Raw genomic sequence first — 22,191 nt, 5'->3', positions numbered from 1 at the left:
TTCCATTGCTCTTCATACGTCATCTCCTTCATCGCTCTGATTGGTTTTAGGTCTATCCAATTGCGCCCAGAGGCATCTGAGCGACGTCCGTTGGTGACGCCCCTTTGGAAATGGGCTGTGAATGAACCTTCCCCAGACCCACTCTCAGTTACAACTGAGTGTCAACCCGGCTAGAATAATAGAATACCTTTACAAAATGAATAGTATTACATAATCAGGTCTCTAAAAAGGTACAAATATTACCCTTCAAAAGTTGATAAAGGTGTCTTATGCTCACCAAGGCTGCATTTATTTGACAAGGTAATTTTACTGACTCCTTATCACAGTCTGGTTCGCTATCTTTGTGGGGACTCCCCATAGGCGTAAAGGTTTTTATACTGTACAAACTGTATATTCTGTCCACTTATACTAACCCGACCATGTGGTCAAGCCATTGATAGTGTGGCCACTGCTGGAAAAATGCATTTGTTACTTGGAAACTTCATCAGTCCTTATTTTCTAGTCCTTAGACTATTATAGTAGCATGTGTATCTAAAAATAATTAAATGTATTCAGGTTATGCTAGTTTCATATTATTATATCATATTATTTTAATTAGGTTCATGAATATTTTTTAGTAATTAATTATTAATCTGTACTGGAAAATAAATTCTGTTTATGAACTCTGTTTATTGGAGATATACAGTGTGAAAGGACTAAGAGTTATGGCTGAACATTTCTTGTTCCTTACCATCTGCAAATATTGTTTTATACTAATCCTTAATAATCCATAGAGTATCCTTCAATGCAGATGAAATAATAATGAGGATAGATTTATAGTCTGTTATTCCCTTTTCAATTCAATCATGGGATAATGACTTTTTTTCTCTTGAAGATTTGCTTTAAGAGAAAGAATAAGAATATAATATTAGATAACCTAAAGCATTACTGAAGATAACACATCCATGTCCTTTGCAGAATGGGGTTACGCTCTCATCTGTGCACTGCACTCTAACAAGCCATTACCCAATGATCCCTCCTCCACATGAAGAATCTCATTAAATTACATTTTTGTTGTTGAAAATCACTGGGTTCTTAAAAGATGACACTTAATATCATTCTAAATATGATTAAAAGTTTTCTCAAATAAAATGTCTGCAATGCCTAAAAACTTGTCTTGTCTGTTGACCTTTTCAAAATCAGCTTTTTTATTGAGTTTGTCACAAAGTTAAGCGAACAAACATGTTTTTCTCAGGAACAGACAGGATTCTTCTGAGCAATCGGAATTAATTAATTCCGATTTATGAATCCGAAACGTAGTGTTCATGAACGCTAAATAAGGTGATCGGGCTGATGTGGGCATTTATGTCACACGCTCAAATCAGAATGGATTGTTTTGACGTGCACACTGCACGAATACACAGTTACCCGCTGTTTGCGCATACTATTATCCTAAATTGCTTCTATTCTTTGATTTCGGGTCCTAATTAGGAGATGACGAGCTGCATTAATCAAGCAGAGAAAATGCCCCATCAGTGGATGAGAGTCTGAAACAAGGACGTTGTCCTGCTCTGAGTAGAAGGAGTTTTAGAATAACATGACAGTCAAAATGACACTTCATTCAACAACAAGAGCTTGTTTTTTGCATCATATGTCATTATGCCATTTCTATTGCATATGAGCAGTATATTCCAGTTAGGGGTGTCGCAATATACCGGTGTTGACGATAATCGTGATATTCAAAGCATGAAATATCGACATCGTGTTAATTTAGAGTGTGACAATATACCGGTATTGGCGATAATAACCACAATGTTTAAAATGAATAGGACTCTTATGATAACATGACACGTAAATACTACAGCGCCAGTACCTGGTTGACCTCTCAAGTGGCAGTATTGCACCCGCGAACACCTGTCAAATAAGAAGACGACGCAGCGCTCGTCCGCACTCGCGTAGCTAGAGTGAAACACTCTGTCCACAACCGAAAAAAGTAAGCTCGCCAGTAGGCCTAATAAGAAAAGAGTTCTTCGACTTCATCAAAGAAAACAGCACATTAAAGATGGTCGCACACCGGACGAGAAGCGCAGCGCCACGTATTTAAAATTAGAACACATTCTGTATGAGTGTACACCTTTTACAGTCTATGGTGTACACACCCCGGCGGCGCCCAGCAACGGCTCAGGACCTTGTTCAAAATCCTGCCACGACACAGAGCGCCATTTACATCGTTTTATATTAAATTTACATTATATTTGTCTCAAATCATCCTAAATGATTTCACCCTGTGCTGCAATATACATTTAATTTTACATTTATTTACAGAAATCAGCTGCTTGAATGAAAATTGCTGATGTTATCGGATTTTCAGGTGATATTCTCAATGCATTCAGTTAACGGACGCTCTGAGGTAAAGTGTTCAGATGACAGACTCAGCAACTATTGTATTTAATTGTACAGTATAATCATAACATAGTACAGACATTATCTCAATTCCATAATGTCCTTAAACATAATGATATTGCTGGCCATAAACTGAGAAAGTGCGCGTCCGGTGTGCGATACCTCGAGTTGTCATAGACGCGACGCGGCTATTATTTTACTAGTCATGGAATGGGAAACGTGATATTAACTGTTAACAGGGGGTTTCTGTGTTCATATATTTAATAAAGGGTGATTATTAAAATTAAGAACCCTGTTTTCTTTACTCATCTTATTTTTGTATTTGTATTTGCACTTGATTTTTTTGTTCAAATCTGCTATCTGCATGACTTTATTGGCAATAGGTTTAAGAGCTTTTCAGTTCTTCAGGAAACCTTCAGACAGTGTTTGGCTTCAGTTTAAAACCAGATAAACTTAACATGCTTGTTTTCCTTCACAAAAATTTGCCATAGATAACTACTACCCCCCCCACCCCCACCGCCCCATCCCATAGATTCTATAGATATCGCGATATATCGATATCGTGAAATCTTTTGGCCACAATAACCATGGTGTGAAAAATCTAACATCGTGACAGCCCTAATTCCAGTTTTGTTTTTCAATCCGATCCTCTCAATCTGATCACAAAATGTTTAAACCACACCTTACAATCCAAATTAAATTTGAATCGGATTTGGACAATTCATTCCGATCCGATTATTACGTACTGTATCACGTCAATCGGATCGGAATAAATTGTAATTTATATTATTAAGTAATTTATTAGTAATTTATATTATTAAGGTCCATGTAAACGCAGCACATGACTGAACATGTTTGTGATAATTGCTGTCAGTCTCTTCTAATATATCCCCTGAATATAGCACATACAGTTCTTTTATCTGATAGATTCTAATGGCAAACAAATTGCTCATTGCTGTGCTAATCACACCCAAACAGGAAGTATTATCAGATTTGTAATTTTCCTGTCGCTCTCGCTCGGATCATCTCTACTTATTCATTTCAGCAGCTTTTACGGCTCTTAACTCTCAGCTCAGCCTCCTGCGATCTGGATAACACACACTGCTAACCTCTTTCTGAGCTCCTCCTGCTCTAGGACACCCAAACGTAGACAGAAAACCCTGCACAACTCTCTCCAGCGGTTATATTTAGCAGGTCTCACAGACTGTACATCCACAGCTAGTCTGTTGTAATGCCTGAATCTGCTTACATGGTAAATGAGGATAAAGCCTGCGTGCCAGAACGGTGAGGATGGTGTGGCCAAGTACAGACAGAAGGTGGTAAATGGACTTTCACAGGCTTATCCACACAAGGAATATCACACTAATGGGGATGTTTTTTTGAAGTCAGGTGTCTGTAGGTTTGGATGACTAGATGAAAGCCTATTGGATTTATATTGGATTTTTTTATTCCAAAACACACGTTTTAGTATCTTTTCCACAAATGTGATACCTCTGCAGTTAGAAAATAAACGGGCAATAAACATCAGTGTTGGGGTAACTGTAATAAATTACTGAAATAAATGCCTTTCAGGCACCAAAGTAGGGAATGTGAATTCCCCAAATTTCATTTCTGCAGTGGTACGACTGATTTATTTGAAATCTAAAGCCCCTTTTCCACTGCTGAGCCGAACGTTAAGGAATGGTTCCAGTTATATTTCCACTTGAGCTTGGTTCGGCACGGCTTGATTACAAACCGTTCTTGGCCTGGAATTCTCAGCATGGTCGTCTAATCTGAATCGTGCTGGTATAATGCGTGACGCTTTTCTGTTGTCTGGCTACCAGTTTCTCTGTAGCTGTATTTGAGTGATGTAAACACAAATTAATAATAAAACTAAAATATGATTGTTCAGTATTTACATCTCATACCATCTGTAAACTCAAGCATTATCAAGGCAATGACTGACACATTTGTTTTACATTTCTAAAGAGCTCTGTTATCAGCCTCACAGTGGAAAATGAAATCATATCCATATACCGGCTGGGCCGGATTGGCATGGAATGGAACGGTTAAAGGGTTAGTTCACCCAAAAATGAAAATTCTGTCAGTAATTACTCACCCTCATGTTGTTCCAACCATGTAAGACCTTCGTTCATCTTCGGATCACAAATTAAGATATTTTTGATGAAATCTGACAGCTTTCTCACTCCTCCATAGGCTTTCAGAGGGACCCAAACTCGCCGGCCCAGAATAGTTATTAAAAACATTGTTAAAATAGTCCAAGTGACTACAGTGGCTCTACATTATGTTTATCATGCGACGACGATACTTTTTGTGTGGAAAAACAACAAAAATAACGACTTTATCCAACTATTAGTGTTCTTCAATGTGGGCCTCTGACGAGAGTTCACGGGAGCGCCAGGACGCATGCGCGAGAACTGAGATTACGGCGTTCTTCTTCTACTCCTACTTGTTACTGGCTGCTCACTCCTTGGGAGTATTATTACCGCCATCTACTGTACAAGATGACGTCCCGACATCATGTTCATCGAGGCGTAAATCACAATAAGTGTCGAATTCAATAGCTTACATACAGCGCGCGTCTTCCTCTGCTTATAAACAGACCGTTTTGTGCTTCCGGCAATGTCGGGGCGTCATCTTGTACAGTAGATGGCGGTAATAGGAGTGAGCAGCCAGTAACAAGTAGTAGTAGAAGAAGAACGCCGTAATCTCAGTTCTCGCGCATGCGTCCTGGCGCTCCCGTGAACTCTCGTCAGAGGCCCACATTGAAGAACACTAATAGTTGGATAAAGTCGTTATTTTTGTTGTTTTTCCACACAAAAAGTATCGTCGTCGCATGATAAACATAATGTAGAGCCACTGTAGTCACTTGGACTATTTTAACAATGTTTTTAATAACTATTCTGGGCCGGCGAGTTTGGGTCCCTCTGAAAGCCTATGGAGGAGTGAGAAAGCTGTCAGATATCATCAAAAATATCTTAATTTGTGATCCGAAGATGAACGAAGGTCTTACATGGTTGGAACAACATGAGGGTGAGTAATTACTTTTTGGGTGAACTAACCCTTTAAGAGAACAGTTTGGCCGTACAGTGGAAAAGCGGCTTAATTTAAATCTAATTATGTTTTTCTGCATCTCGGTGTGATTTTACTTGAAAAGTGATTGAGCAAGGAAGATTGAAGGTGGTATTGATCATGTTTGACACCATGAGAGAGAGAGAGAGAGAGAGAGAGAGAGAGAGTAAGACAGGAATAACAATTAGTCATGCGTTCATACAGAACAACGGGGGATTTTATTGGTTAATTACCTCTTCTCACTGCCTGACTGTATTTTCCTTTTTGTTAGAGGAAAATATAATTGGCCTTCAGTTAAATTTCTTCTATTTTGCATTGTTTACTAATTTAATGCAATCTTTAAAAAATATACAAATGTAATAATCAAACTCTATATTTGATTAATGACAATGAAATAATGCAGAATCATAAACAGTGTTGGGGGAAACACATTACAAGTAATGCAAGTTATGTAATCAATTACTTTTTTCAAGTAACTAGTAACGCATTACTTTTAAATTTACAACAAAATATCTGAGTTACTTTTTCAAAGTAACGCAAAGTACACAAGTACTTGCGTTTTCAAAGTAACCAAGTACTTTGTTTTCTCATGTATTGACTAACAGCTCTCCTGTCCTGATGTAGAGAGAAATCAGGAGTGAGTGCAGAGGCATTGTGTGTGAACATGGTGATTATTGTAAATAATAGTCTAGATATTGTAGACTAAATGCGTGCATGCGTTTACTCATCTCACTTGCACAAAAACAGATTCAGTATTCCTCAATATGAATAAAAACAGTGAAATGCAAACTACAAAAAGTTAAATTACACAAATACTTTATGTATTTAATCTCACTTTATTAACCAATGTCAATGTGCTTACCTTCGATGATCCAATTCAAACATACACATTTTGCAAAAATGGCTTTAGATAAATATAAAATTTGTCTTTTTTTTATTTTTTTTAATCTGCAATCCAGAACAGCAGCGCAGCTGAAAGGTTTGTTTGAGCTGCGCCCCCGACTCCTTCAGCCTGAGGCTTATTCATTTCACTTTTGGTGTGAAAGGGCCCTTATATTTACCAAAAATGTATTTTTTTGTTATTAAAAAACAAACTAGCAAGTAAAGTAAAAAAAAAGTAACACAAAAGTAATGGAACCCATAAAAAGTAACTAAGTTACACAATTAGTTACTTTTTAGAGAGTAACGCAATATTGTAATGCATCAATTTATTTTTGTATTAGATTTTCATTGTCATTATACATTTAACGGATGTTTTTGATTTAAAGTATTTTAATGATAATAATGAAATAATAGTTGGAATCAGGACTCGATCCCACATCACCCACAAGTAATGACATACTAAGGGCATTACAATGAAACCATAAATATACAGTATATACAGTGTATTTCTTTTTTTCTGGCCTAGCCTATTATTTTATTTTTAGTTTGTATTGTCCGAGGGCTCTTGCTGTAGTTACTTTCCCTCATCAGCTTGACATCCGCTGTTAAAGCTCACTTTGCGTTTTTGTGCAGATGATTTGTTGATATGCAATGTTTTGTCACAGGACTGTCTCTTGACTGACTTGAGTGGTATAATTGTTAATTACTGTCTGTGGCTTAAAAAACAATTATATATTCTCATCCAGACATAAATAGCTGTATTAGTATCAGTGATACTGGCCTTTATTTTGTCTCTACATTCATTTGTAGATTAACTATGAAATTATTACATTATAAAATATATAAACTAATATGAACCTATAAAAATGTGTTTTTAATTGCGATTAATCACAGAAAAAATGTGTGATTAATCGAGTTATTTTTTTTTTACCGATTGACAGCACTAATATATATAATATCCGTGGTTAGTCATGGGTCGTGTATGGCATTAAAAATTAAAAAAATGGCATTAGCATTACATTTAATTTGAAGATACCTGCAGAAACCCTGTTTTCAATTTGTATTGTTCGAGGGCTCTTGCTCTTCTCTCTTGCCTCATTATAACAGCTGGCTCCAATAAACATACATCTAGAAAGCGTCTAATGAAAGTCAGGAGGACATGTTGATGAAGAGGAAGATCTGTTTCCTGGGCTCTCAGTGACATGCAGGTTTTTGATTAAAAGCTCGACTGCAGACTTGCGGTCTCAGGAGACGCGGTGATACTCTGCGAAGCATCTGGCTCAATTCACACCAGAACTCACACAGCAGGAGACTCCAACAGCAATTTACACTCATTTTACATTGAGAATAAAGAGATCTTGACAAAGTAATGAGCAAATAAATCCTGTGGGCTAAACAAAACAGCAACAAAAAAGCACCACCAAATGACAGCTATATATAAGATGTTCTTTGTTTTACCAGGCGAAGCACAGCAGAGCTGATTTCATGACTGGCTTCCATTTGATCAAAATAAGGACATCATTATGTTCAGATCGTGCCGTGTAGCAGCTCAACATTGGATGGTGAACTGGTACAAATACAGCATGATGTCTGATTTCTCCCATCTTGCATGTGTTCAGCACGGCAAACCACGCATGGCCGTTGCCGTGGGAACAAATCAGTATTGCCAGTGAGCAGCGCTGTGCCAAGGTCTCGACTCGGATCAGTGTGTCCCGCTCGCCCTTGCCTGGGATCTTGTCAGAGCCGGCATTGGCAGGCAGAGCACTCCCGGATCAAAATCTCATAGGCCCCGGGCCCCAGAAGAGCTGATGTGAATTGGCTTGAGTTTGTTTTTGCACAGAGCCGGACCTCTCTTTTATTGCGCTAGCTTCAGTCTGATTGACCCTCTCAATACGACTTCAGATGTCTTTATTCAGTTCGTGTGTTTAAACTTATCAGGCTGGAGGGAGCAAGAGAGCTAATTAACTAGAAACTAAGAACTGACCCTTCACTAAAACTCCAACCCCCCAGCTTTATATGAAACCAATTACTTATAGTAAAATGAGCTTATAAAGTGGTAGAAATTAAATGAATGCTATTCATACGTGGGCTGGAATATATAGTGTGATATTGTGAAGCAGTTTTGGCAGTAACATGATTAAAACCTGTGAAAATGACTTACTTTTGTCAAAACTATCCAAACAGATATAAGATTGTTTTGGAAAGTATTTGTGATTGTATTTAGAAAAGCAACAATTGAAAATTAACTCCAATATCTTCAGCTTTCAATGGAAAACATACCAATTTTTGTTTTCTTTTATTACAAAAAAAATAATAATAATAATTTAAAAGGTAAATTATAATAAACTCACCATGCATTTGAACAGCCTCTTTTTCCTTTGAACTTATCATATTTATATATTTTTTTCCAAACTTATATTTATAAGCCAATAAATATGTAATTATGTTATATATAATTACATATATATAATAATACTATTTAAATATATATTTTCTTCTTCTTTTATAGTTTTTTAAATGTAAAATCCGTAAAGTCGAGGGATGTTTTCCACCATATATTTCCCAACTTTGGTTTGTAAATCATCATGTTTCACATATGTCTCCTTTGTGAAATGTGAGGATAAGTGTGTTGTCTTACAATCTCCAATCAATTTTGTACCAACTGGTTCAACCATGTGCCGAGTTACAGAAAGCCAGAGGAGATCAAAAGTACACATCTTTATCTCACACGAGTGATATCAGGCCTAATCTGCAGGATAAAAATTTAGTCTGTTCATCTGGACTAAATCTGCACATGCTCTGAATGCGACACTTGGCATTAAGATTACATATGGCCTCCTGGAAGCCATGTTACACTTTCCCAAACAAATCTCCTGTAGAGTGTGTACAGGACAGGTGGAGCACTTTAATTGGCCATTGTTTTCAGTTAGACTGAGGAGGACATCTCTGTGCGTGCAAACTTCTCCCCTGGAGGACTGTGTGGTCCGCAGGGACACGAGACACAGACTGAATCAATCTGAAAAATGCCCCGTTCCACTGCAAAATGCTGAAAGACAACTTGTGCATCTTGCATTGACCTGCTCACATGTGTTTAAATGAAATCCACCCATTTTCTTTAGCTTTGCAGTATTGAGTGGTGTAAATGATTGTAAATGAGAATGTATCGCTTGCACCATTATTCTTTTCTCCCACATCTCTGTCTAGCAGTCGCCTTAGAGGTCATGATTCACCCCTGGTGCTCAGAGAGGGTGAGAGAGAAACGGCCACACACCGATCAATTACACACTCTCTAATGGATGCCTGTTCCACACAATCAACGCCAGTAATGTCCACTGCACTGATGCTTATCTAAAGGAGAAAACAGCCCCGTCTGATAAGGTGAAGGTCAGTTATAAAGTAGCCATGGTTTTCAAGATGTAATGCATCTCCAAAATATCACAAGGCCACCTTTTAAAGGAAGAACCAAGGTTGAAACATAAAACTGCTTCTTTTATTTCCCTCTGAACCACACATATTACACGCATGTTTTGACATATGGCTGTTTCTTGCAATAAATCTCTTGAAACAAGCTATTTTCAATATAAATGCATTTTCAATTCAATTCACATTTATTTATATAGCACTTTTCACAATACATAATTTCAAAGCAGCTTTACAGAAAATGCATGTATATATACAGTGTGTGTATATATATATATATATATATATATATATAATGTATACATGTATACATATATATATATATATATATATATATATATAATGTATATGTATACATGTATACATACATATATATATATATATATATATATATATATATATATATATATATAATGTATATGTATACATGTATACATATATATATATATATATAATCCATTTAACTTTTTTGTTTAATTTGACACAATTATATACTAAATATTAAAAAAATGTGTTTATATCATAATAGTTTTAAAGATGTCATAATTCTTATTTCGATGGATTTTCATACTTTAATGGAAAGTCTTGATCTGGGACAAGAGTAAAGCAAATAAAATATAAATGTGTATAAATATAAATTATTTTTAAGTAAAAAATATGAAGTGTTTATGTAAAATACAAAATAAATGACACGTAGCAAAAATAAATAATGAAGGCATGGTAAAATTTGATCTTTATTTAAAAATAATCTGTTATTTTTAATAATAATTTAAAAAAAACAGCCCTAGGGACATCAAAGTGCTTGAAGTTGACCCCTTATCACCATGACATACAAATGAGGGAAAAAAATGTGTTCAGCTCATTTTATAGCTTACCATTCATGAATATTCATCTACAGGAGATATTGGAAAATCAGTATCAAGTCAATGTTGTAAAAGCTTGTTAACATGTGTGCCTTATATGGCACATCACTCTCAGGACTAAGAGAGTGAAACAGCTCATATATAATTTGCTGATGTGGCTATGGGTCAAATGAGCAACATCACTCGTAATGACTAAAATAACCTGAATAATCAAACCTGATATGAAGCCATTTGCACATGTATTGATTCTATTGTGAATGAGGCATGACATTTCATACTACATACTGTCAGGCATGATGAATAAGAACTTATTTCGGTCCTATTATTTGGATACTTCCGACTTCTCGATTAATCTGATTACTCGCAATTGTTTCGATGATTCTGACAATGACTAATATGATTATGAATGCTAAAACATCCTTGCGTTCTCTGTATTATTGAAAAAAAAATAAAAATATGTATAGCTCAATTCCCTCTCCCACGCGAGAAAACACTGCTAGCTTGTTAATCCAAAATCCGAGCTACTTTTTGACTCTCAGTCACCCAAAAGTCTAAAATGAGTCATGCTTCCCGTCTCAGCCTCCCATCCAGCCCTGATTATCCTCTTAAAGTGCCCCTATTGAAGGCAGGGAGGTTTAATTGGCTATGCAAATAGTTGGCACACCAGACTCATTACCTACGAGGATCGCAGTAGGCTCACGATGGGAGGATGACTAAGAAACAAATTGGCATTTTCAAGCCTCACAAGCTTTTTCTCTCTAAATACAAAGACTCTAGATAGACTGTGGTGGGAGAGAAAGAATATCAGCCATTCTCTTTGTTGCTAGACGAAGTGCTGGGTCCTTGTTTTGTTATTCCCTCTAGTCAGAGTCGGGTTTTGTAGCTCATTTAGAATGACTGCAGTGGTGTAAAAAGCATTGGACCATTGGAAAAAGCAGGGAATCCCCATGATAACTAAAAACGCTCGCTGTCTTTAACACCGAACATTAGCATGTCAATAACAGCACAGTATTCTACCAAAGACATAGAGGATTAGTTTAGTACACCGCGATATTGTCGATAAACCAGGTGCTTTTACCTCAGAAATCCCGCTGAGATGTTTTCACTGTGGACAAATCGATTGAGTTTCTGTTTATCCCATTTAGCATTTATGGAACAATTGAACAGTGTCAAAGCCCTCGCCATTAAATCACATGGAGCCTTTCAGTCAACAAATTCTGTCAAATCATTTTGTAAGATCATCAACTGGTCTTGGCCAACTTTGTTAAAACTGTCCAGCCGAGAGAGCGGCACGTTCACATGTGGTCAAGACTATTGTGTGGTTTGACGCATTAACATTTTTTTGTTCAAACGCAGCACTTTGTTTTCAAATCCCTTCGTTCTCCAGCAATAGTGGCCCACTTCTCGGTAGAAAAATTACCACCAGCTGCTCAAATCCTCCTTTGTAAACATAATTTGTGCAACTGATGGACCTTAATGGGATTTCTCCCGACATTCATTAAGCTGCAATAGCCATTTCAAAAGCACATGTGTCCTGCTTTCTAGAGACTGGACACTAGACACCAAGAAAAGTCTGATGAAAGAGGGCAAGTGGATTTGAACAAATAAAAAAAAAAAAAAAATTGTTGCAGTAGAAAGTCTTGAAATCACATCTCACTCTATAAAATCAATAGCCAGCTGTGGAGATGAAGTTGCTGCAGTTCTGCTTTAATCTCTTGAGTTTAACCTGTGCAATAATGGAAAAGAGACAGAAAATACCAGAATATTTAGTCATATCGTAGTTTGGTCTGTATTGTATAAAGATTTTATGAACCTCCATCTTTACTGACATTACAAAGCAGAGACACATAGTAACTGTTGCTATGCGTTCCAGGTCAGTGAATATTTTGGAGGTGGCACCCTTTTACAAGGCTTGTTGAGATGGATGGATGGATGGATGGATGGATAGATAGACAGATTTTAGTACAGCCTCAAGGCAATCTATAACTTGTTTTACGTTTTGGCAAATTGGTGTCTAATTCGTATGAATTCGCACAGTCTCATTCAAAGGTTTCGAAAAATTTGCTTACACCCCAGTGACAGCCTAGGTTGAAAATTACAGTGACCACAACCGGATAATTTTTGGCAAGCACATATAGAGCTTGTTTAACCTGCATTAAAGAGCAATTTACCCATGGGTTATTCATAATGCATACAATTTTTTTTTTCTCTTTACATATTCACATTTGAGAAGCTCATATGGTAATCGAGTCCCTAAAAGTGAAAGAGCGTGATTTAATTCAAGGTTTACGAGGCTGAGGTTGACCATTTTTAACCTGATAATTAAAGCCCCAGGCAAGAATATAGTGTCGTCTTATTGATGAAGCAATGTTTCCACTCTGGTTTAATATCCTGTTAAATCTTTAACATACTAAATACTATCTGGTTTCATCAGTTTATCTGTCAGATACATGCAAGGTCTGTTACAGGTCATGAGTCCTGCTCAGCAAGAACGGCTGAAAGCAGCACGGTGTCACATCAGCATGCCTGTTGATGTTGATGCGATCTGCAATGTTCGAGCCAGATTATCACACAAAAGATGAGCAGTAATTCCTAACAGCATGCTTGACAGCACACAATAGCTTTAAAGAGGCTATCTGTAACTACTTTAACTAGCAGGTCATCAGGGGAAATACTACAACAAGCAACCTGATGACAAACACAAAACCTCTTTCTGCAGTTCAAGTGGTGCTGCTGCACAGTCATGAATACTGAAAGAACAATACGCATTGTTATATAGTTAAATTGTACAGAGATGAGAAAATATAACAAATGTTAATCAGCAAGCATTACTGATGGCACTCGTAAGATCATGATTAATCAAAGCAATGCAAATATTTAGAATAATATTATTTAAATTTTTAAATTAATTACATCTCACAATGATAATGAGAAACATATTTTATTCAGAATTCATTTTGATCAAATGAAATCTTTAGTGACTATAATATTATTATTACTAATTAACATAATTACATTCAATACAAGTCATATATTGCAAGAGGCCAACCAAATGAATGTGACAAACAACAAGGTGACTTTAAAGGGGTACATGCAGGCAAAATGGACTTTCAATTAAACTTTGCTGCCTATATAGTAGAAAGGCGATTTTTATTTATTTTAATTCGGTACTCCCTGACTAGAGAAAACAGAAAAAAAGGCTTTTGTCTTCCATTTTGCCAAATAGGTAGGAAAACTACAACACCCATAATGCACTGGGCATGTTGCCATCTAAGGCCACTCCCACCAGTCTGCTATGGATACAATTACCATTCAAATACCGCCTTGCTTTAGTAGGAAATACTTCTTAGCAAAATTTTAGTCATCATGGTGTCGACTTGTATTGTTCCCGGGTGCAGGAATTCAAAGAGTAAACGTTTAGCAGGAGTGAGTTACTTTCGGTTTCCAGTGAAGGATCCAGTGCGTTTAGGCAGTGGATAAAAGCTGCAAAGAATCGGAAATACGGAGAGAAGTCCGCAATGAAAAATCTGAGAAACCTCTGTTTATAGTCAACATTTCAAACTGGATGAACAGTAGCTAATGAAATAAATCCGATTGATGAATCTGAACACGGTGTTTACATGAATGATGAATGATAAATGGCAGAAGTTGATGTGCTCGTTTATATGTCACAAGCTTAAAATCGGAAATAATTTTTTGACATGCGCACACTACACAAATATACAGAGTTTATATTACATGGCATAACTATTCTGCTACATTGGTTCTTTATTTGTTTTAAACAGCAGACTTAATATGCATCCGTCTCTGGTCATGATTTGGAGACAATGAGCATATACAAATATACAATATCATCACAAAGTAAAAATGCCCAAACCAGTCGTCTGTGGATGAGAATCCGAAACAAGGACTGGTGGGACGTTGTCCTGCTCCACTTCACAGTGAAAGGAGAAGTTTATAATGACGGGACACTCATTTATATGACACTTTATTCAACAGGAAGAACAGCTCGTTCCGCGCGTCATACGTCATTACGCTATTTCAACGTCATTGCACATGCGCAGTCCTTTCAGATTCGGTTTTCAATCCGATCAAGTGTTTACATGTTCTCTCGATCGGATTACAAACGGAATAAACCACCCCTTTCAATCCGATCCAAATTCCAATCCGATCGATTAAGGTGTTTACATGAAGGTTTTTCAGTCCGATTGAGCCGTCAATCCGATTTCAAGGGTCCATGTAAACGCAGCTAGTGAAACTTAAATAAAACTTAAATAAACTCAGTTCCGCCCAACCGCCCGAATCAAAATGCCGCCGCGTACAGGTAAGAAAGCTGCTGCCATCGTGTTTTATTTTTACCACAAGTCTGTCTAAAGAATACAATACAATGTTCTGTTAATTAACGTCTGTCGATCCGACTGTCTGTGTGACGGTCTGAATTCCCCAAACAGAAGCCAAATCATTAAGGCCAGATGCTCTGCTGTATCAATCCTGTTTCACACTGTAAGAAGGACATTATTGAAGACTCAAATTAAATATGAATGCACTTGGTGTCCAGAGATGAAACGGTCACGGTCACTTTATAGTGAATGCACAGGATTAGAAAATCTGATTGGTCTCAGATGTTTCACAGTGCTCATATCGTGAGCGCAGCAGCTGCTGTTGAGGGACCGGGGTCTGATGCCAGACAGGAGGGACTCGATGTGTGTTACTGCTGTTCCAGAGGACGGGCACGGCCGACAGATACTTAGCTGAATTAGATTTACTAAAGGGAGACTTTATTGTTTTTAAAGGTCATTTGCTTATTATCCCCTCATGGCTCTCGCTGCTCCTTTTGCATTCTCCTCAAGTACACTGTAAAGTACACAGTGTCTTCATAGACATTTATATGCAGTACGAGAATGAGAATAAACAGGATTTGGATATTTCCCCACTCTGTAAAAGACAGCAAGTTCACGCAGTGAATGTTAGCAGATTACGTACATTTTTATTTATTTATTTTGTTTATAGTACATACATACATCAGACAGAAATCTTAGGCCGTTACTTATTTCTATTTCTTCAAACTGAACTGCTATAAGAGTGTCTGTTCCGTTCCATTACAGCTAGCAAGAACATGACCTGTATGAACTGCTCCTGACTGAGGGTACGTTTACACGAAAACGATGTACTAAAAACGGAAAGGAAGACGACACTGTTGTCAAAACGATCCCCGTTGACATGTAGCCTCGAAAAACGCCTACAAACGCTGTATTCTGCTGCAAGGCCAGTAGTTGGGGATGTCGCTTTGTAAAGGAACACTGTGCATCTATAGCCTGAACACGTAATACACAATGCATTATGTCACCGTTCTCACAAATTTGCTTTTTTTGTAGTTTACACAGAGAAAATAATGGTATCGGTTTCAAAACTTGCACTTTGAAATCTGTTTTTTAAAAGTTTGTGTTTTCAGGCCCTCAAAACATGTTAAAGCTTTATATATATATTCATCCAGACATCAATAGCTGTATTAGTATCAGTGATACTGGCCTTTATTTTGTCTCTACATTCATTTGTAGATTAATTGTGAAATTATTAATTGCGATTAATCACAGAAAAAAATTGTGATTAATCGAGTTAAATTAATTGGAAAGAAAACATTTAATTTTCTAAATCTCTATGGAACACAAAAGAAGATATTTTGCAGACCATTACATTTGCATAATGACATTTAAACTGATGGTCATTCCAAACCTCTGTGACTTTTTTTTTTCTGTGGAACACAGTGAAGATATTTTGAAAGACTTTAGATACACAAAGATGGTGCACTCATATGAATGGGAGAAAGTGCAACTTAATCAACTTAATTTATCCCGCCTTCTAAATAAAAGAGACAATCACTGAAAGTAATCGCGTCACTGCAGCTGCCTTTAAAAGATCCGGTTGTGATAGAAACAGATAGTATTTTGAGATGCGTTCTTTGTACTGCACACACACACATTGGTGGATTTAGCCTGAAAAATATGTTTGTTTGTTTTTAACACTGAAATTTAATTGTAAGCTTGGTGAACAGCTTTGGAGAATTGAATGTTTACTTGCATGACTGAAATTGCTGTTTCAAAGATGGACTCTGAGTGAAATGACTTGCCTTAAAGGGACTTTGGTTGTATTCACAAAAACATTCATTAAAATATCTCTTTTTTTTTTTTGTATTTCACAAAAGAAAGGTTTTGAACACCATTAAGGAGAGTATATGATGTCAGAATGTTCATTTTTTGGGTCAGCAATCCCTTTAACACAAGCAATGGTAGACTATTACAATAAAATACATTGCTTTTGTTATGTCTCTTTCCTCCAAAACTGAATAGCCCATTTGCTTTTGTCAAACACATGTGAGGCGTATGAACAGCATGGTCCTGGACCTCTGCCACCCATGTGCTTCAGAAAGGAGTCGAGAATGCTTGTCAATCATCATATGATGGCGCTCAGTGAAGTGTACCTTCTCCTCACAAGCATATCAGGACTCATAATAGGATTATACCATTTCTGTACAGCCGCCAGACATCATTAAGAAAAAGGTGAGCCACATACGGTATGAATGGATGGATGAAGTTGTTTGGCACATGGACCCTTCTGAGGAAATATGGCCTGGCACCCTCACTTTAGCTTCTTAGCTCTTCTGCTACTATGAGCCGAGCTCTTCCGGGGGTAACAGCTGCTGTCCCTGGGGGTGTTACGCTTCTGTAATGGGAGTGTGTTTGTGTGTGTGTCTACGGCTGCACAACTAAAGTGGGCCAGAGATGGCAGCCAAACACAAGCTCAAAGCCCTGCGGTGCCCAATTCAAGAAGGCAGAATAACAGCCCAGCCTGAGGCCTGGCAATCTGTCTTTTCCTCTCTTCCTCTGTTCTTATTCTGTTTCTCAGCTGTTCATTATCCATCCATTGAGAAAGAGCTATGGGTGTTAGCGCTCCACTCCGGGCACCGCGAGCTGGTAAAGATCTGATCTGGCCGTAGCGGTGTGTTACTCTCTGTGGCGATGAATGAATAATGCGGCCATGGTAGCGTCACTCAGGGAACAATTGTGCTAGTTAATATTCATGGCATGGAGATTCAGATGGCGTCGTGAATCGCTTTACAGTCTTTTGAGAGCTTAGACTAACCTAGCCTGTGTGACACATGTGAAACAGTGTGGGTTCCCATGTGAAAGTAGGCAAAATGGGACATAACACTTGCAGTTTGAATCAGAGTGCTTGTCTGCTACATGAAAAAATTGTTCACATGTGAGCGAGAGAGTGTGTGAGGGAAAGCAAGAGTGCCTACAGCAAGCCGCCCCGGCCTAGTGTGTTTTCAAATGCCAACGTCAGAACGGTTTTCAGCAGAAACGCAGTGAATTTTACCCACAGGGACTTCAAAATATTTTTGAGATCTGCTTAATCCAGAATTCCTTGAAACCGCACTGATTTATCTGAGGAGTTGCATGATATTGTTGGCTTGTATTCTTTGCTTCTGTCCCCTCGGTCCTTTTGAGTGCTCTGTGATCACACGAGTTATGGCAGGTCATTCAGGGCTTTTATAGCTTACTGTGCTGAATATATAGTATAAATATTCTGTTTGTGAGTCTTTATTGTTGAAGGTGAAATAAAGCCACCAGTGTTATGTGCTGACACCACAAAGCAGAGCGCTGGCTAAAAATGTTTGAGTGGGTTGAGAGCCCTCGTGAGAGAGAGAAAGAACAGCAAAGTTCACCAGGTAGCATAGCTTATTATATATAGGCCTGGTTTCACAGACAGGGCTTAGATTAAGCCAGGATTAGGCCTTAAGTTCAATTGGGACATTTAAGTAGCCTTTATAAATGTGCCTTGGATAAAAACATTGTTCTTGAGACAAAACAATGGCAGTGACATATTTTAAAGACCCCCTGTGGTGAAAATCACGTTTTTAATGTTTATATGCCTATGTGGTGTTTTTAATATGCTTTAAGACAAACCACGTGCAAATTCATCAGTCGACACCATTGCTGAGTATTTTCTTCTTAAAACTGCAGTGAACCAAAAGCTCTATTCACACGGGATTAATATTATCTGGGGACCTCGTGTGATTTAGAAATGACCCCCACCCCACACACATCTGAATTTCGCATTCGCATGGGATAAGCAAAGCCTGTGATTTACCTCGAATTTACTGACTTGTCAACGGATATGATGTCAAGGCTTTGCGTATTTTGGATAGGCTATTGCTTGGAAATGTCTTGTCGTTATAGGTCTTGCTGTATGATATATCATAAACAGAAGAATGTTCTTCACCGCATGCTGCTATACATGTCATTCATCTCCATCTAATCATTCTTTTTGTTTTCACTCTTCTGATAGTTTTCAGCTTTCTCTTTCTGCTTATTGTATAGTTGTATGGTGTATAGCCATATGACCCAGCACCCAAAATTCTATGAAAAAACACTCCAACGCAGCCTCCATTCTTCGTGAAAGTGCACAGGAAACAAAAACCTTGAAAAAATTATATATACGACCCTGCCAAATCCTGGCCAAATCACAGAGATGCTGATTCGCATGGGACTAATATGATTAAAGGACCTCGATGTTCGGCGAAACATTTTTACTTCACAAATTACAGATATGGCTGATTCGCACGGCATTAAGGTCACAGAAAACCTTCGCAATTGTTAAAAATGACTAGAGGTCACCAAGTAATACTAATCCTGTGCGAGACAGTCTCAAAAATGCGGTTTGAAATCACCCCTGTTCTCTACGTCACAAACATGTTATAACCAATCCAGTCTACTGGGGGACTTTTAGATATGGCAATTTTGGCAATAAAGTTGCTTTCAGTTAAAACAGCTCAAACATGCATTTTAGTCTGAGACTGGGCTTCAGCCTCATTCATTTAATGCTGGTTAGCATCAATGCAATAGAGATTGTGGATATAATAGATTTAAGGATACAAAGAGATCCACGTCTCAATCAAAAAGCCTGTTCAAAAGCGGCTGCCAGTGGTGTTTCAAGATGGAAAAAGTCATCGAACAATCACTGCAAACTCACATTCAGGTCTGTCTCCAATCTGGTACCGCCTGCTTTAACAATCCAATCAATTCCCAATTCAATAAAATCAAGTCGTGCCCCATTTCTCCCATTGAAAATCCTGTTTCACTAGGGAATACATCGTATTAAGGAAGTGAAAAGGGTTGCGAATGTCGTTTCATGTTGTTCATAACAGTAAAAGACAGGACATCATCACCATCCAAGATTTTGCTCTAGAGTTTGTAGTTCGCCATAACCAATAAGATTAATTTTGACGTTCTTTAACTTGTTTGTTCGCATCTCACAGTTGTTAATTGTTCGCCTCTCTGAAGTCGCAACAGGCTCATTTGAGCCAAACTTTCCAGTAAGAGTTGCCCAGTTTGTTGAAATGCCAGTTCCTTGACTCCATCCCAGACGCAGCCTCATAGAGACGCACTTTCTGATAACATCGCTTACACATCTCTACTAATGGCTTCATAGTCCTGCCCTGGAGCGGCACCGTTCCTGCTCTTATGTAATGATTTACATATTTAGCTATGGTTGTTATTGCTTCAGCAGCTGGCAGAGTTGGGTTCAACACAATAAAAGAGAGCATTGATGGCACAGAGATTTGTAAAAGCTTTCTCAGTTTAATTAGCATCACACTTTTGCTAAGCACCGGCCATGCATTGTTCCCGGGGTTTTTTTCCCAGCATGCGGGGTTGTTTTGACACTGGGTCAGGTGGGGGGAGGGGCCCTAAACTAAGCTGTTAATGACTGAACACTAATACCCAGGTGTAGATTAGCAATAGCAGTGCTGCGTAGCCTTAGTAGTGTTGACACTTCTGTTATGATACTTGCGCGGTTATCATTGCAGTGCAGTTATGAAATGCATATTAAACTGACACTTATTTGATCTAAATGCAACCGAATATAACTAACTGCAGATGACCTGGACTTAATATCCTAAGAGTGGTGAGTTTCAAAATATGTTAAAATGACTGCATTTTAAGTCTATGCTGCATTACTGTCAAGAGATCCAACAGAAGCAAAACAGACACTGTGCATAGACTCATGAATATATATACACAAACACGACTGTTTCCCAAGGTTCCCAGCCAGTGACTGAATCCTTCTAGCCGACACCACAGTGCTCTTTGAGCTCTGTACGGATTATGAGTGATTCTCTTCTTCAGGCTTGCCTCAGGTCTCTGTCACAAGCTCATCTCTGTGTATATCTTAACATATGCATGGCTTATTCTCCAGGGCTCATCCACAGTCGAGATGGAGAAACAGCAGTCTCAGCCTCAGTCGTTGCTCGTCAACGCAGAACATTTGTGCATCTTTGTTTTTGTGCTTTATCACAGATTTACACAAAGAAGGTTTGTCTTACCTTACGCAGACGCTGCTATTTCCACCACATGCTGCTGCATGCTTCATTCATGAAAAAAATCCGTCCATCTCTCACTCTCCGTCTTTGTGTGTCTCTCTTGATTTCTTTTTCTCCTCTTCTCTTCTTTGTTTTTGGTCAGAGCATCCCTGTATTGTCTGTGCTGTGGCTTCTGGATTAAAGTGGAAACGGGCTGTAATTGAGAGCCTTGAGGATGAATCTGCCGGTAGATCTCTCCTGTTTTCCTCTCTTCCCTGTCAGACGTGCTCTCACTCAAGCCCACGATCTGAGAGAGAGAGAGATGGATGTGGGCAAGACCCCGCAGTAATGGTGTGGTAATTTGCTTGGTGGTTGTTCTCCGTCTCTCCCCCTGATTTCTCCGTCTTCATTCAGCGTGGCGGTCTTGGCTCAGTCGGTCTGTCAGAATGCATGGAGACACATCTGTGAATGTGTTTATGTGGCTCTAACGTAGGCTCTTCGGCGAGCAGAGACCCCCTCCTTGCTCAAGATGTGCTCACTAATGGCATGTACCATTATGGCTCAGAGCAGGGTGGGCTGTGAGAGAAGGAGGGGGAGAGAGAGGGGAACAAGAGGTTTGTAGACGGATTGATTGGATGTTAGTGGTGCTGTGCATGTGTGCGTGTACATATATTGTTGTATATTTCCTCTTGTCATTGCACATAAGACAAATCTTACTTTATACATAAAGACTGTCACTGCTGTTCTTTGAATTAACACCAATAGTGAAGTACACACAAATCTAAAATACGTGAGATGATAATAATAGCGATAATTGCGCCACTATTTAAAGGGATAGTTTGCCCAGTAATGAAAAATCTGTCATCATTTACTCACCCTCATATTACAAACCTGTATGACTTTGGAATAGGGCTGCACGATATATCTTTTTAGCATCGATATCGCAATATGTGCATCCACGTTAAGCCCTATTCGGACGGGACTAGTGTAACGGAGAGGTGGGGTAAAGTAATAATTACCAGAGCTTCTCTCTGAATGTGCCATCTCAGTAATCATTACGGACAATGTCAGTAAAGATTACGGCGACTTTTACCTTCAGTAAAAAGGTCCGGGAAAATGACCTCAGGTAATACTAATCCTGTGCGAATAGACCTGCTGTAAATATGTATGTAAATATTCCGTCATTTCCTGTTTAAAAGTAGTTTTCCGCGT

The 22,191-nt window shown here is 38.2% G+C and overlaps 1 protein-coding gene across 2 annotated transcripts in view; it reads right to left on the bottom strand.

Moving 5' to 3' along the window:
* Positions 1-21,465, bottom strand: part of b3gat1a (beta-1,3-glucuronyltransferase 1 (glucuronosyltransferase P) a) — an 88,961-nt gene extending 67,496 nt beyond the window's left edge. For both annotated transcript variants that reach the window (XM_084123801.1, XM_084123802.1), the window contains exon 1: positions 21,004-21,465. The gene's annotated coding sequence lies outside the window, so the exon portion shown is untranslated. The remainder of the gene's footprint in view (positions 1-21,003) is intronic.
* Positions 21,466-22,191: the final 726 nt, after the last annotated feature.

The sequence above is a fragment of the Abramis brama genome (assembly GCF_963993115.1).
Source record: "Abramis brama genome assembly, chromosome: 9".
Classification (NCBI taxonomy): Eukaryota; Metazoa; Chordata; class Actinopteri; order Cypriniformes; family Leuciscidae; genus Abramis; species Abramis brama.
Note: the sequence above shows the minus strand (reverse complement) of the source record. Positions and strands in the feature narration are given on the sequence as shown.